This window comes from Dendrobates tinctorius, unplaced genomic scaffold (assembly GCF_039654945.1).
Source record: "Dendrobates tinctorius isolate UK_male_01 unplaced genomic scaffold, ASM3965494v1 ptg000056l, whole genome shotgun sequence".
Classification (NCBI taxonomy): Eukaryota; Metazoa; Chordata; class Amphibia; order Anura; family Dendrobatidae; genus Dendrobates; species Dendrobates tinctorius.
Genome location: NW_027361724.1, coordinates 16,795,659 through 16,813,528, shown reverse-complemented (window position 1 = coordinate 16,813,528; position 17,870 = coordinate 16,795,659).

Here is a 17,870-nt window from a genome sequence, read left to right as displayed (position 1 = left end):
ATTGGGATTCTCATGTGGAACATGTTCGGACAGTGTACCGGATTTTGAGGGAGAATTCCCTGTATGTTAAGGGATCTAAATGTCTTTTTGGTGTACAGATGATCTCATTTTTGGGAATTATTTTGTCTCCGTCAACTATTGAAATGGACCCGGCCAAGGTACAGGCCATTTATGATTGGGTTCAGCCCACTTCTTTGAAGGCTCTCCAGAAGTTTTTGGGTTTTGCTAATTTCTATCGTAAATTTATAGCTAATTTTTCTAGTATTGCCAAACCACTGACTGATCTGACCAAGAAGGGCGCTGATGTGCTGAATTGGTCTCCAGAGGCTGTCTTGGCATTTCAGGAGCTGAAGCGGAGGTTGACTACTGCTCCGGTTTTACGGCAACCTGATGTCTCACTTCCATTTCAGGTAAAGGTAGATGCTTCGGAGATTGGTGCAGGAGCTGTTTTGTCCCAAAAAGATCCGGTGACTTCTAAAATGAATCCCTGTGCCTTCTTTTCCCGAAAGTTCTCGCCATCTGAACGCAACTATGATGTGGGGAATCGGGAATTGTTGGCCATGAAGTGGGCATTTGAGGAGTGGAGACATTGGTTGATGGGAGCTAGACATCAAGTTGTGGTCCTCACTGACCACAAGAATTTGATTTACCTGGAGTCGGCCAAACGCTTGAATCCTAGACAGGCTAGGTGGGCCTTGTTTTTCATGCGTTTTAATTTTGTGGTCTCCTTTCTTCCAGGCACTAAGAATGTTAAGGCAGACGCCCTTTCTAGGAGTTTATTTGCTGATTCACCTATTGTGACCAAACCTACTACCATCCTAGGTGAGGGGGTAGTTCTTTCTGCCATCTCGCCCGATTTGAGACATGCCCTGGAAGAATTTCAGGAGGACAAACCTGAGCGTTGTCCTATGGGAAAATTGTATGTTCCTGACCAGTGCAGGAAGAGAGTGATGTCTGAAGTTCATTGCTCCGCGTTGGCTGGTCATCCAGGTATTTTTGGTACCAGAGATTTGGTGAGTCGGTCTTTTTGGTGGCCCGCCTTATCTCGTGATGTCAGGAATTTTGTGCAGTCCCGTGGGACTTGTTCTCGGTCTAAACCCTGTTCTCGTTCTAGTGGGTTGTTGATGCCCTTGCCGGAGCCCAAGAGGCCATGGACCCATATCTCAATGGACTTTATTTCTGATCTTCCTGTCTCTCAGAGAATGACTGTTATCTGGGTGATTTGTGATAGATTTTCTAAGATGGTCCATCTTGTACCAATCCCAAAGCTGCCATCTTCCTAAGAGTTGGTGCCCTTGTTTTTACAACAGGTGGTTCGGTTGCATGGGATTCCTGAGAACATTGTGTCGGACAGAGGAGTCCAGTTTGTCTCCAGATTTTGGAAAGCTTTTTGCTCCAAGCTGGGAATTCAGTTATCCTTCTCCTCTGCGTTTCACCCACAGACCAATGGGCAGACTGAGAGAACAAACCAGACTTTGGAGTCCTATTTGAGACGTTTTATATCTGCTGACCAGGATGATTAGGTCTCATTTTTGCCCTTGGCCGAATTCGCTCTAAATAATAGAGCTAGTTCTGCCACTTGGATGTCGCCCTTTTTCTGTAACTTTGGGTTTCATCCTCGATTTTCTTCAGGGCAAGTGGAATCTTCAGCCTGCCCAGGTGTTGACACTGTGGTAGAGAGAATGCAGCAGATTTGGGACCAAGTGGTGGATAAGCTGTCCCTCTCTCAAGAAAAGGCCCAGCGGTTTCCAACCGGCATAGGACTATTGGTCCCCGGTTTAATGTGGGTGATATGGTTTGGTTGTCGTCAAAAAATATCTCTATGAAGGTTGCTTCTCCAAAGTTCAAGCCAAGATTTATTGGACCTTATAAGATTTTGGAGATTCTTAACCCGGTTTCTTTTCGATTGGCTCTTCCAGTTATGTTTAAGATCCATAACGTGTTTCATAAGTCTCTGTTGAAGAGGTTTGTTGAGCCAGTAGTTCCTATGGCGGCACCTCCTGACCCTGTATTGGTTAAAGGTAATGTGGAATATGAGGTAGAGAAAATACTGGATTCTCGTCTGGCTAGACGGAGACTCCAGTATTTGCTCAAGTGGAAGGGTGGAATTGCCAGGAGGACAATTCTTGGGTCTCTGCCTCTGACATTCATGCTGATAGATTGGTTCGTGCTTTTCAAGGGGGTACTGTTGTGAACTCATTTTCTGGTTTACCTCTGGCTTCTAGTGAGGGTGGCGGAGCTGGCTGTGTTGACAAAGGAGTCGTGAGTTCTCCATCCGGGCTCCCTCTGGTGGTGACAGTAGGTAATGAAGCTGATCTAAATGGCAGAGACCTGCCACCTGATGAGGAGGACTGTGATTGGACATCAGGAGTCTCCGACTGGATTTAAGACAGCCGACTCCGTAATTCTGTGCTGTGATTTTCCTGCTCTGAGGTTCTAGTTTCCAGTTCTGTTCCTGCCTTCTCAAGCTAAGTGTGCTCTACTATTTTTCACTTGAGATTTGGTCTGGTTTACTCAGTTTTTGTGGTTAGCCAGCCCTCGCTGGGGCTGTGCTGAATTTCCATTCTTATGTCTCTGTTTATGCCAGTTTGATTTTTGTCCCTGATCAGATTGGTCTCTTTTTTGCTCTGTCTTCAGAATATACCAGAGTGCTGATATAGGGAATTGAAGTCTAGCGACTTCAGGGTTTTTGTTATCAGAAAGTGTTGGACATTTTTTGGCAGGGTTTTTGTGCGTGATTGCAGACAGAATCTTTCCTTTCCTGTCCTTTCTAGTTAGTGTGGGCCCCATCGTTTGCTCAGCCTATTTTTCTATCTGTGTTTGTGTTTTCATCTTGTCTCACCGGCAATACATGTTTGGGGGCTGTCTATTGCTTTGGGGTCTGCTCTTGGGCAGTTCAGATTTCCCCTTTTCTTGCTTTAGGCTTATTTAGTTCTCCGGCTGTGACGAGGCATCTAGGATCATCGTAGGTACGCTCCACGGCTACAGCTAGTTGTATGGATAGGATCAGGGGTCTGCAATCCGCTTAGTTACCAACCTCTCTGGTTTTCTGTGGCTTAGCTTGTTTTTGTTTTTCCTCCTCGGTGACTTATTCATAACACAGTGCTTGGGAAGGTGGAGCAATCGCTGCAGCTTCTGCATACAACTGGAGTGTATGGGCGACCAGTGGATGTGCGAGCACAGTCTTCGCACCTTATGGAGCAGTGGTGTTAACTCCAGATAATTATTGAGGAAGCACTGCACCACCAGGTTCAAGGTGTGAGCCAGGCAAGGTATGTGTCTGAGTTTTGAAAGGGCTATGGCTGCCGCAAAATTCCGGCCGTTATCACTAACTACCTTGCCTGCCTCAAGATGTAGACTGCCCAGCCATGACTCAGTTTGTCGCTGCAAGTAGTCAGCCAGTACCTCCGCGGTGTGTCTGTTGTCGCCCAAACACATCATCTTCAACACAGCCTGCTGACGCTTACCACTAGCTGTTCGATAGTGGGACAACTCGTGTGCAACACTGGCAGCTGCGGATGGAGTGCTTGTGTGACTGCGCTCAGTGGACAAGCTTTCGCTTCTGGAGGAGGAGGAGGGTCGAACGCCTACAGCCAGCTGTTTACTATACAGTGGGCTAGGCAGCACTGTCCCACTGCCGCTGTCCCCTGTGGACCCTGCATCCACCACATTAACCCAGTGCACAGTGATGGACATGTAACGGGCCTTGCCATGCCTACTGGACCATGCATCTGTTGTGAGGTGCACCTTTCCACTCACTGATTGCTTGAGTGCATGGACAATGCGTTTTTTCACATGCATGTGGAGGGCTGGGATGGCTTTTCACGAAAAGACGTGCCGACTGGGTAGGTCATAGCGTGGTAGACCATGAGCTCGCGGAAAGCTTTGCTTTCAACCAACCTGTAGGGCATCATCTCTAACGAGATTAGTTTGGCAATGTGGGCGTTCAAAGCCAGTGTACGCAGATGAGAGGATGAGTACTTTCTTGTCCTACTCAGTCTCTGGTAGGGTGAGCTGGACTTGAGAGCTGCATATGGTGGGACTAGCGGTGGACATGGCGGACCGAGAGAGGGTTGGTGATGGTGTTGGTGGTGTTGCTGATGGCCTAGATTCAGTCTTTCGTAGCAATAACATTGTGATTCCATGACTGCTTTGCCCTTGCGACGACACCTCAACATTTGCTGCTGGTGGTGTGCTAACCGGTGGGCTTACAGTGGAGGAAGTGATGTAGCATTGCTGACTACCTTCATTCGGAGCAGGTGCACATGTGGTATGTGAGGTTTGGTAGTCCGTCCACGCTTGCAAGTGCATGGTGGTTAAATGTCTAAGGCCTCTTTCACACTTCAGTTTTTTGCATCAGTCAAAATCCGCCAAAAGGACGGATGGCGAATCCGTTTTAGTACTGATGACAACGGATGCCACGAGAGAGAGAGAGAGAGAGAGAGAGAATTTCGGGTTAAATCAGTGTCTGGAGGATCCGCCAGAGAAAAAAACGTTGCAAGCTCCGTTTTGAAATCTTTGAGGATGGTGACGGACAGCAACTTTTGGCGGATCCTCAAAAAAACGGATGCAACGGACGGCAATCCGTCACAATCCACCATTAATGGAAGTCAATGGGGAAAAAAAACGGATCCTCAAAAGAAAATTGAGGATCCGTTTTTTTCAAAACCTGGCGGATTGTGACTGATTGTAAAAAACTGAAGTGTGAAAGAGGCCTAAGCATGCAACTGGTATTCAAATTTCTCAGATTTTTCCCTCGGCTAAAGGTATTTGCGCACTTCTTACAGATAACTTTTGCCTGATTATTAGGATTTTGTTCAAAAAAGTGCCACACTGCACTCTTCCTACTATGGAAGACATTTTGAGACCTTGCACGCTGTGCTAATTTGACCGTCTGGCCAAGCTGTCCTGCAACTCTTTTGGTTTTTGTAACACGTTTTTGGACTGCTACGGTCATGCCAGATAACATCTGTTGCGATGTCGTTGCCTGCTGCGGATCCTCCTCCTCCTCTTCTAAGCTATTGGCAGCGGCACCCTCTTCCCCCAATGGATGCCAATCTGGGTCAACAACTGGGTCATCCATCACCTCCTCTTCAATTTCATGTGCACCTTCCTCTGTGTCACCGTGTAAGGTGGTAAAGTATGCGGGAAGGGGCACCTGAGTTTCATCAGGGTCTGATTCTGCCTCAGTACACTGCGAGGACAATGTAGTGCTCTGAGTGAATGTACCAGCAGAAAAATCTAGCAGTGGCTGTGCATCAGTGCACTCCATGACAGATTCATCTTGGACTGGGTAATTCACGATTTGACTTGCTAACCCAGGCATGGTATGTGAAAAGAGCTCCATGGAGTAATCGGTAGTGTGGCCTGCCACATCCTTCACTTTTGGTAGGGGTGAAGGACACAAGGAAAGGTGTTGTTCCTGACCAGGAGCCTCCACTGACGACTCAGTGCTTTTATTTTTTGAAACTTCACAAGAGGAGGCGAGAGACCTGGAGGCTGTGTCAGCAATGTAAGCCAAAACTTGTTCCTGAAGCTCCGGCTTTAAAAGTGGCTTACCTACTCCCAGAAAAGAGAGCCTTCGAGGCCTTGTGGAGCCAGACGATGATGCAGGCTCCACACCTCCTGCCTTAGGTGCTATTGTGCTTTTGCCACTACCAACAGATGCAAAACCACCATCGGGACCAGTTGGCAACCCCCGCCCACTTCCATGGCGTCTTCCACCATACTTCCTCACTTTTGTGAAAATGTACCCAAAATAACACCAGCTATATGGTACTGTAAAACAAGGTAGAAGGTGTATCTACTATTGGTGAGAATTTGAATCTCACTATAGATTTGAGGACGCTGAACTATTGTCTCAGGCCAAGGAGAGATTACACCTCAATGTAACAGGCTGAAATTGGATGGTGTATGACAAGGTGGAGGGTGTCTATAGGATTGGTGAGAATTTGGATCTCACTAGAGATTTGAGGACGCTGACAATGATGCTCTCAGTCCAAGTATGGACGCAGGCAGCCTAATAAGCAGGACTTCTGCACACATAAAAGGGTGGAAAAATGAACGCTTGGTAACTGTGCAGAAAAGAGGAAGAAAAGTATTTTTGCTTTTAAAAAAGCAGTTTGCACAGCAGTGTGCAAACAGCAATGCAACTATCAGGGAGCCTTATAAGGCAGCCTAATAACCAACAGAGCTGATGCACAAAAATAGAGCCTCCCCTGTCATTGTACACAAAGTGTTCTGTTGTAAGTGGAAATCGCTAACAGCAGAATCAGTTTTTTTGTTCTTCTTCCCTGCCTAACGCTCTCCCTACAGAATCAGCAGCAGCAGCAGCAGCTCTCCCTATGCTAAGATCGGCATAAGTTTTATGGCGGTCAGCGTTCACGCCCTTTTATAGTCCCTGTGACGCCACACAAAACCAGCCAATCACTTGCATGCCCTTCACAAAGGTGGTGGTGACCAATACCTATGTCATCGCGTTGCCAACAGTGTGCGTCCTCCATCATTGGCTGAAAAAGGGCGCTGGAAGCATCTTTTGAAACGTGACTTTGGCGCTCTGGTCGCTGACCTCGTGGCCGACCTCACGCTATGGTCAGGTTTCGTTTCATGAAACCCGACTTCAGCGAAAGTCGCCGACTTTTGAATATGACCGACCCGTTTCGCTCAACTCTAGTGGCAGCGATTCAGGAGGAGAGGTGGACTTTGTTGCCAGGAGCAAGTGCAACAGAGTAAAGCTAAGTGGTGTTTCCCTGTTTGTGATTTTCCTTAGTGTGTATTAGTACAGCGGTGGGGCCAGTGCCTGCGCCACCCAGCTCCCTAGCAAGGAATAGGTGTAGGGTGTGCTAGGGCAACAGGTTCCTGATTGGCGCCCAGTGTGGAACCGGCATAGGGAACGTTAGGGACACTGACTCAGGGGAGTGCAGGAGGTCTCCATGTCCCCTTTCCCTATCGCAGGGCCCACCGTTGTAACTGTTTCCCCTTTCCCCGTGTCTTGTTGTTTTAGTTACCGGCCTGCGGGCCGTGTCACACAGGATAGTATCACGTGCCGCGTCTTGCTGTTTTAGTTACCGGCCTGCGGGTCGCGTCACACAGGACGGGTCATCGTGACACATAGAGATGGTACTGGAAACCAAATCTACTGATTGTTTGACCAATAGGGGCAGTGTACAAAGAGAAGAGGTCGGGACCTAGAACCGATCCTTGAGGAAACCCAACAGTAAGTGGAAGATGAGAGGAGGAGGAGCCAGCAAAAGATACAGTAAATGAGCGGTCAGAGAGATAGGAGGAAAACCAGGAGAAAATGGTGTCCTTGACGCCGATGGAGTGGAGCATAGTGAGGAGGAGCTTATGATCCACCGTGTCAAATGCTGCAGAGAGATCCAAGAGAATTAGCATGGAGTAATGACCATTAGATTTAGCTGTTAATAGATCATTAGAGACTTTAGTGAGGGTAGCTTCAGTAGAGTGTAAAGAGTGGAAACCAGATTGGAAAGGGTTGAGAAGAGAGTTATCAGAGAGATAGAGGATAAGACGGGAGTGGACCAGGCGTTCCAGGAGTTTAGAGATGAAGGGAAGATTAGAGACAGGTCTATAGTTAGCGGCACAGTTTTGGTCGAGGGATGGTTTTTTAAGTAGTGGATGTATGATGGCATGCTTAAATGAGGAGGGAAAGATACCAGAAGAGAGAGAGAGGTTAAATATTTTAGTTAGGTGAGTGGTGATAGCAGTGGAAAGGGACTGTAGGAGATGTGATGGAAATGGGTCACTAGTGCAAGTGGTTAGGCAAGAAGATGCAAGGAGTCTGCTTACTTCTTCTTCTGTGACTGTTTTCAAAATCAGAGAGTGAGTTAGATGCAGTGGGGGAGGGAGGACAGTGCATGGTATGAGGTGATTGGGAGATAATTTCCTGTCGGATATGGTCAATTTTTTCTTTGAAGTAATTGGCCAGATCGTCAGCTCGAAGCTCCGTGGTTGGGGCCTGCACTCTTGGGTTGAGTAGGGAATGAAAAGTGTCAAAGAGATGTTTAGGGTTATTGGACAGTGAGGTGATGAGGGTGTTGAAGTAGGTTTGTTTGGAGAGATGAAGGGCAGTGTTGTATGTTCTAAGCATGAACTTATAATGGATGAAATCTTCGTGTAGATTGGATTTTTAAAAAAGCAGTTTGCACAGCAGTGTGCAAACAGCAATGCAACTATCAGGGAGCCTTATAAGGCAGCCTAATAACCAACAGAGCTGATGCACAAAAATAGAGCCTCCCCTGTCATTGTACACAAAGTGTTCTGTTGTAAGTGGAAATCGCTAACAGCAGAATCAGTTTTTTTGTTCTTCTTCCCTGCCTAACGCTCTCCCTACAGAATCAGCAGCAGCAGCAGCAGCTCTCCCTATGCTAAGATCGGCATAAGTTTTATGGCGGTCAGCGTTCACGCCCTTTTATAGTCCCTGTGACGCCACACAAAACCAGCCAATCACTTGCATGCCCTTCACAAAGGTGGTGGTGACCAATACCTATGTCATCGCGTTGCCAACAGTGTGCGTCCTCCATCATTGGCTGAAAAAGGGCGCTGGAAGCATCTTTTGAAACGTGACTTTGGCGCTCTGGTCGCTGACCTCGTGGCCGACCTCACGCTATGGTCAGGTTTCGTTTCATGAAACCCGACTTCAGCGAAAGTCGCCGACTTTTGAATATGACCGACCCGTTTCGCTCAACTCTAGTGGCAGCGATTCAGGAGGAGAGGTGGACTTTGTTGCCAGGAGCAAGTGCAACAGAGTAAAGCTAAGTGGTGTTTCCCTGTTTGTGATTTTCCTTAGTGTGTATTAGTACAGCGGTGGGGCCAGTGCCTGCGCCACCCAGCTCCCTAGCAAGGAATAGGTGTAGGGTGTGCTAGGGCAACAGGTTCCTGATTGGCGCCCAGTGTGGAACCGGCATAGGGAACGTTAGGGACACTGACTCAGGGGAGTGCAGGAGGTCTCCATGTCCCCTTTCCCTATCGCAGGGCCCACCGTTGTAACTGTTTCCCCTTTCCCCGTGTCTTGTTGTTTTAGTTACCGGCCTGCGGGCCGTGTCACACAGGATAGTATCACGTGCCGCGTCTTGCTGTTTTAGTTACCGGCCTGCGGGTCGCGTCACACAGGACGGGTCATCGTGACACATAGAGATGGTACTGGAAACCAAATCTACTGATTATTTGACCAATAGGGGCAGTGTACAAAGAGAAGAGGTCGGGACCTAGAACCGATCCTTGAGGAAACCCAACAGTAAGTGGAAGATGAGAGGAGGAGGAGCCAGCAAAAGATACAGTAAATGAGCGGTCAGAGAGATAGGAGGAAAACCAGGAGAAAATGGTGTCCTTGACGCCGATGGAGTGGAGCATAGTGAGGAGGAGCTTATGATCCACCGTGTCAAATGCTGCAGAGAGATCCAAGAGAATTAGCATGGAGTAATGACCATTAGATTTAGCTGTTAATAGATCATTAGAGACTTTAGTGAGGGTAGCTTCAGTAGAGTGTAAAGAGTGGAAACCAGATTGGAAAGGGTTGAGAAGAGAGTTATCAGAGAGATAGAGGATAAGACGGGAGTGGACCAGGCGTTCCAGGAGTTTAGAGATGAAGGGAAGATTAGAGACAGGTCTATAGTTAGCGGCACAGTTTTGGTCGAGGGATGGTTTTTTAAGTAGTGGATGTATGATGGCATGCTTAAATGAGGAGGGAAAGATACCAGAAGAGAGAGAGAGGTTAAATATTTTAGTTAGGTGAGTGGTGATAGCAGTGGAAAGGGACTGTAGGAGATGTGATGGAAATGGGTCACTAGTGCAAGTGGTTAGGCAAGAAGATGCAAGGAGTCTGCTTACTTCTTCTTCTGTGACTGTTTTCAAAATCAGAGAGTGAGTTAGATGCAGTGGGGGAGGGAGGACAGTGCATGGTATGAGGTGATTGGGAGATAATTTCCTGTCGGATATGGTCAATTTTTTCTTTGAAGTAATTGGCCAGATCGTCAGCTCGAAGCTCCGTGGTTGGGGCCTGCACTCTTGGGTTGAGTAGGGAATGAAAAGTGTCAAAGAGATGTTTAGGGTTATTGGACAGTGAGGTGATGAGGGTGTTGAAGTAGGTTTGTTTGGAGAGATGAAGGGCAGTGTTGTATGTTCTAAGCATGAACTTATAATGGATGAAATCTTCGTGTAGATTGGATTTTCTCCACAGACGTTCGGCCCACCTGGAGCACCGCTGCAGGAAACGTGTTTGCAGGGTGTGCCAGGGTTGTCGCTGTCTGTGTCGTGTTGTTCTATGTATAGGAGGTGCAAATTCATCCAGGGCACATTGAAGTGTTTCATTGTAATGTTTCAGTGCAGAATAAGGACATGAGAGGGAGGAGATAGGGGTCAATGAAGACTGCAAGTTCTTCATAAGTTTCTGGGTGTTAATGGCCTGTACAGTATGTTTCTATAAGTATGGACAGTGGGGGTGACCTGAGCGGCCTGGCAGTTTTTGATAGAGAATGAAAGAAGGTTGGGGTCAGAGAGTGGGAGAGGGGAGTTTGCAAAATCATCCACTGCACAAAGCCGGGAGAAGACCAAGTCGAGGGAGTTTCCGTCTTCATGCGTTGGAGAATTAGTAAGCTGCGAAAGGCCAAACGAAGAGGTTAGAGATAAAAGGTGAGTAGCAGATGGGGAGAGAGGAAGAGCAATGGGGATGTTGAAATTGCCCATGATGAGGGTAGGGATGTCACAGGAGAGAAAATGTGGAAGCCAAATGGCAAAATGATCCAGAAAATGATGGGAGGGGCCAGGAGGATGATACACCACCGCCACTCGGGTGTAGAGTGTGAGAATATTTTGGACCGTCTATCAAGAATGCATTTCATTAGAAAAAACTTGAAGAACATGTGAGGCCTTTACTCATCAATTTTTGGAAGACACCAAATCAAAGTAAGCAGAACAAATTTAGTATTTCGATTTTTGCATTGTATTTCCATCATTTGTCTTAGCTGACATCTTTTGTTTTGCTTTGTGTAGGCAAGAAAATTATTTCTCCATGCATACCAGAATAGGGATTAGGGGATAATGCTTACCTGGCTTACACTCGAGTCAATACATTTTCCCAGTTTTTCGTGGCAAAATTAGGTGCCTCAGCTTATAATTGGGCCGGCTTACACTCAAGTATATATGGTAAATGATATTTATTTCAGTTTTGCTTTTTTGGAGAACAGGAGAATCCTTATCTGGAAACTTTTTATGGACTCTTGGATTCCTCAGAAGACATTGTAGAATTCAGTTCATACTCCAACTGGGTGGTAATCATTTTCTCAAGCATTCTATCATATTTTCAAAGATTTGAATGTAGACAAAATGCAATCATCATGTGTCAGAAAGCTGAGAGGTTTTACATTGAGATTGCATTTTTGTTGCTACATGCTAAAGTGTTGTGCTTTAGTTAGACAAACGAACGACCATCCTCTATCTAGGCAATACCACTTTGTAGTTGCTGAAATATATCATCCTCAGGTCAATTATGGTAAGAAGGTGATGTTCAAGTGCTTAGTTGTTCCTAGACAATGCCGGCTTATTTCACAATGATGAATACAGTAAAACCTCTTGTCAAAGTTGTTTTACTGTACTGAAACTATGTGCATGCACAAAGCTATGAGCAACACATTTTTGGGCATTGCATGAGCCATAGCATAATTAATGCTTTTTTCTAAAAGACCCTTGAATGAGTTCATCCATCTTTGACAAAGGGGCATCTTCTAAATGTCAGATTGTGAAAACATTTTGGACCTTCCATCAAGAAAAGATTCCATAAGAAGAACCTTGAAGAAGATGCGTGTCTTTTATTAATCTTAAAAAAAATGTTGAGTCATGGTAAGTACAACAAATGTAATATTTAAATGATTAGATTTAACCTACTATTTTTGTCCTAACAGATGTTTTTAAATTTTGCTTTTTTTGTAGAATAGGAAAATCCTTACCTGGAAGCTTTTTCTGGACTCTTGGAATAATCGGAAGACACTGTAGAATTCACGTTATGCTCCAATTGGTTGGTAACTACTGTATTTACTCCGTTCAATCACATGTATTGAAAGCTATGAATGTAAATTATATGTACCTAGTTGGCCCATGCAAAATTTTCGCAGATTAGTCGTTGGGGGCGCAGGTAATTTCAGAAAAAGCAAGCTGGTCAAATGTAAATGTATTTCATGAGATGAAGAACACAGACAGGTATTTATATACTGTATGTAGATTGGTAATACAATAAATTGGTCTGATAAGTAGAGGCCAAAAAATGTCTTCCAGTTGAGGTGCCACCTGCAGGTCATTGTTTCTTTCTGCAGGTTTATGAAAATGAATATTTAAACTGTATTTAGTGATAAAATCGTGAATGTGTGTTTTTTTGGCTATTTTCTTGCTGAAGGGGGCAAGTTTACCTTTCAAATGGTGTATCATTTGTGTGTGTGGGGAGAAGTAATCAGCGAAAAAGTAGTGCATGTTTACAAATGGGTTTGCATTTTTCCCCCAAATTTTGGGGGAAAATCGGGGTGCGACTTATAATTTGGATATACCTAAACGGCCGTGGTGTAGCAGGGTGCCAGGATAGCTGCTGGAGGAGGCAAGAGTGGAGTGTTGCTGAAGGCCACAGACTAAGATGAGAGGGTGTTCTGAAGTGTGCCGCTGCGGGTGAAAATGACTGCTTTGCTCTGTGGTGCGGGGGGCTCCGCCAGCATTTTGTGAAAGCCCATAGCCCCACCCCACACGTCCATTACTGCGATGCGGTGTACTCCTGTAAAAATGGCCGCTGGGGGCGGTGCATACTCAGTTTGAGATCTCGGCAATGAGATTAGTTTCTACTGCATTGTTGTGAAATTTTGTGCCTGCACAGAGCCTAGGGCGTAAATTTCTTGCGTATTGCATGGGTCATGTCATGGCTCATGCACTTTGTAGAAGGCCTGTAAAAAAATACTGCCATCCTTGACAAAGAAGCATCTTCTAAGTGTTGCATTTTGAGGAGATTTTGGACCTTCTATCAAGAATGGATGCCATTAGGAAACCTTGAAGAACATGTGAGACCTTTATTCATCAATTTTTGGAAAACACCAAATGAAAGTAGGTAAAAAAATGTAGTATTTCAATTTTTGCATTCTATCTTCTCCGTTTGTTCTAGCTGACATTTTTTTTTTGTTTTGTGTGGATTAGAAAATGTTTTATCTGAAAGCATTTTCTGGACTCTTAGAATCAATGCAAGACACTGTAGAATTCACGTTATGGTCCAAATAGGTGGTAAGTATAAAATCCAGGATGCTGGGATTTAAGAACGCATTGTAGAATTCACATTATGCTCATACTGGTTGGTGAGTATTTACTCCAGCATTCAATAACATGTGCCAAGCTATGAAGGTAAATTATATGCAATCATCCGTTGTCAGAAAGCTGAGAGACTACAGGGTGGGCCATTTATATGGATACTCCTAAATAAAATGGGAATGGTTGGTGATATCAGCTTCCTGTTTGTGGCACATTAGTATATGGGAGGGGGAAACTTTTAAAGATGGGTGGTGACCAAGGTGGCCATTTTGAAGTCGGCCATTTTGGATCCAACTTTATTTTTTTCAATGGGAAGAGTGTCATGTGACACATCAAACTTATTGAGAATTTCACAAGTAAAACAATGGTGTGCTTGGTTTTAACGTAACTTTATTCTTTCATGAGTTATTTTCAAGCTTATGACCATTTATAAAACGTGTTCAAAGTGCTGCCCATTGTGTTGGATTGTCAATGCAACCCTCTTCTCCCACTCTTGACACACTGATAGCAACCTGATAGCATATTTGCTGCCAAAAAAATGCTGCAGAAAAGGAAATGATGTCAGAAGGAGGAAGAGTGTGTGGGCGAAGAATATGTGTGAGCGGAGAATATGTGTGTGTCTGTCTCCGGGTGTCTGTGTGTGTGTGTGTGTGCTGCTGTGTGCGGGTGTCTGCGTGTGTGTGCGGCTGTGTGGGGTTATCTGCGGCTGTGTGCGGTAATGCTAATGCAACGGTGACCTGTGGTAAAAAAGCAGGCCGATGAGACTACAGCACCCATCGGGCTATGTCTGCTGTCACTGATAACAGTGACAGCAGGTGCCACTGATGGGACTAGTAGTATCATCTGGCGGCGTCTGTGCTCACAGTTAAAAAAAATGAAAAATTACATACATATTTACATAAAAATAAAAACCCATTATACTCACCTCACACTAGATCCCCGACACCCTCGTCTTCTAGAAATAATGTAAAATAATAAACCAACATATACTCACCTCTCCGCCGTAGTCCAGGTAATCCGAGTGTCCGATGGCGAGCTCACGTGTAGACCAGTCACATCGGGAAATGTGACTGCTCTACCCGGCCTCCGGTGATACACTGACAGGATCTAATCGCTCCCGCAGTGTATCACTGCACTGCCGTGAGAGTTCACTGGAGTTTATCAGCTCCGGTGCTCTCATTTACAGCACTGCTAATTACAGTTATATAACCTATGTTAGAAATGCTCTCTGTGTAAGGTGTACTGTTTTAGGATTTCTTAGTGTGGAGAGTCGTGAATATTCATTTCTCTTTAGCAGCAGGCACAGGCGTCAGCCGGAGCAGCCGGCTCCTGTGACTTGCAGCTCCCCCAATTCCCTATCCACAGCCTGCTGGAGGTACATCGATTCAATTGAATGTCTGTCTAAAGACACACATGCAGCTGAAATAAAACGCTGCCGTCGCCAGATCCCCTGAACTGGGCAGGGATGCTAACGGTATGTGCACACGTTGTGGATTCCAGTGCGGATCATTCCGCACGGATTTTGCTAAATCTGCAGGTAAAAAGACCTGCGTTTAACCTGCAGATTTCTATAATGGAAGAGATATAAAAATGCTGCGGATTCCTTACAAAGGAATTGACATGCTGCGGATTCAAATCTGCAGAAAATCCGCAGCATGTGCACAGCGTTTTTCATTTTACATAGACTTTAATGGTACTGTACACCGCAGGAGAATCTACTGCGGATCCGCAGTACCAATTCCGCAGCAGAATCCACAACATGTGCACGTCACCACAGGTCCTTTCAGCTCAGACAGCTGCAGCTCCAACTTCAACGCAGGAGCGAGGCCAGGTAAGAAAAAAGTTTTTATTTTATTTTATTATTGAAAGAGGCAATATGTTTCCCAGGCAGAATGGAGACTTGGGGACAGGACTGGAGACACACAGGGGCAAATATGGAGAAATGGGGGCAGAATGCAAGACATGATGGGGCAGAATGCAGATATGATGGGGGCAGAATGCAAGACATGATGGGGGCAGAATGCAAGACATGATGGTGGCAGAATGCAGATATGATGGGGCAGAATGCTGGACATGATGGGGGCAGAATGCAAGACATCATGAGGGCAGAATGCAAGACATGATGGGGGCAGAATGCAAGACATGATGGGGGCAGAATGCAGACATGGGGGCAGAATGCAGACATGGGGGCAGAATGCAAGACATGATGGGGCAGAATGCAAGACATGATGGGGCAGAATGCAAGACATGATGGGGCATAATGCAAGACATTATGGGGGCAGAATGCAGACATGGGGCAGAATGCAAGACATGATGGGGCAGAATGCAGACATGGGGGCAGAATGCAGACATGGGGGCAGAATGCAAGACATGATGGGGGCAGAATGCAAGACATGATGGGGCAGAATGCAAGACATGATGGGGCAGAATGCAAGACATGATGGGGCAGAATGCAAGACATGATGGGGGCAGAATGCAAGACATTATGGGGCAGAATACAAGACATTATGGGGCAGAATGCAAGACATGATGGGGGCAGAATGCAAGACATGATGGAGCAGATTGCTGGACATGATGGGGGCAGAATGCAAGACATGATGGGGCAGAATGCAAGACATGATGGGGGCAGAATGCAAGACATGATGGGGCAGAATGCAAGACATTATGGGGGCAGAATGCTAGACATGATGGGGGCAGAATGCAAGACATTATTGGGGCAGAATGCAAGACATGATGGGGGCAGAATGCAAGACATGATGGGGGCAGAATGCAGATATGATGGGGGCAGAATGCAAGACGTGATGGGGCAGAATGTAAGACATGATGGGGGCAGAATGCAAGACATGATGGGGGCAGAATGCAGACATGGGGGCAGAATGCAAGACATGATGGGGGCAGAATGCAGACATGGGGGCAGAATGCAGACATGGGGGCAGAATGCAAGACATGATGGGGGCAGAATGCAAGACATGATGGGGGCAGAATGCAAGACATGATGGGGCAGAATGCAAGACATGATGGGGGCAGAATGCAAGACATGATGGGGGCAGAATGCTGGACATTATGGGGGCAGAATGCTGGACATTATGGGGGCAGAATGCAAGACATGATGGGGGCAGAATGCAAGACATGATGGGGCAGATTGCTGGACATGATGGGGGCAGAATGCAGATATGATGGGGGCAGAATGCAAGACATGATGGGGCAGAATGCAAGTCATGATGGGGGCAGAATGCAGACATGATGGGGGCAGAATGCAAGACATGATGGGGGCATAATGCAAGACATGATGGGGGCATAATGCAAGACATTATGGGGGCAGAATGCAGACATGGGGGCAGAATGCAAGACATGATGGGGGCAGAATGCAGACATGGGTGCAGAATGCAGACATGGGGGCAGAATGCAAGACATGATGGGGCAGAATGCAAACATGATGGGGGCAGAATGCAAGACATGATGGGGCAGAATGCAAGACATGAGGGGGGCAGAATGCAGATATGATGGGGCAGAATGCTGGACATGATGGGGGCAGAATGCTGGACATGATGGGGGCAGAATGCAAGACATGATGGGGGCAGAATGCAAGACATGATGGGGCAGAATGCAAGACATGATGGGGGCAGAATGCTGGACATGATGGGGCAGATTGCTGGACATGATGGGGGCAGAATGCAGATATGATGGGGCAGAATGCAAGACATGATGGGGGCAGAATGCAGATATGATGGGGCAGAATGCAAGACATGATGGGGCAGAATGCAAGACATGATGGGGCAGAATGCAGACATGGGGGAAGAATGCAAGACATGATGGGGCAGAATGCAAGACATTATGGGGGCTGTTATGAATGAGTCACCGTAGGAGGCACAGCAGAAATACAAGCTAAGTCCAGAAAACCAGAGAAGTTGGCAACTATCAGATTGCAGACCCCTGAACCTATCAACACAACTAGCAGTAGCCGTGGGGGGTTCCTACGATGCCCTAGACCCCTCGATCACAGCCGGAGAAATACATAGGCCTAAAGAAAGAAAGGGGAAATCTACACTGCCCCAGAGCAGACCCCAAAGCAATAGGCAGCCCCCAACATATAATGACGGTGAAGCAAGATGAAAATACTAACACAGACAGAAAGATAGACTGAGCAAAGACGGGGCCCCAAAACTACCTAGATAGGAAAGGACAGGAAGGCTGCTGTCTGCAATCTGCCAAAACCCTATCAAAGACATAAGCCAACCAGCTGATATGAAAAAGGCCCTGAAGCAGCTAGGCTTCAAAAACTGAATCAGCACTCAGAAGACAGAGCTAAATGAATTCAGCACACCCCAGCAGGGAATGGCAGAAATCCAGAAAAACAAAGCAAAAACAAAGTCAAAGCACAAAAGCAAAAGGCCGAGCAGCAAACTTAGCTTTGGAGGAGCAGGAATTCAGACTGGTCTCCAAGGATTCCACAGAGAAATCACCCGCAGGGCAGAAGGGCGTCGGCAGCATTATATCCAGTCCGTAACTCTACTCAGCCAGTCACAATCATCAGCCTCAGGTGTTTGACAATCAGGCTCACTACCTTTCTTTACCAG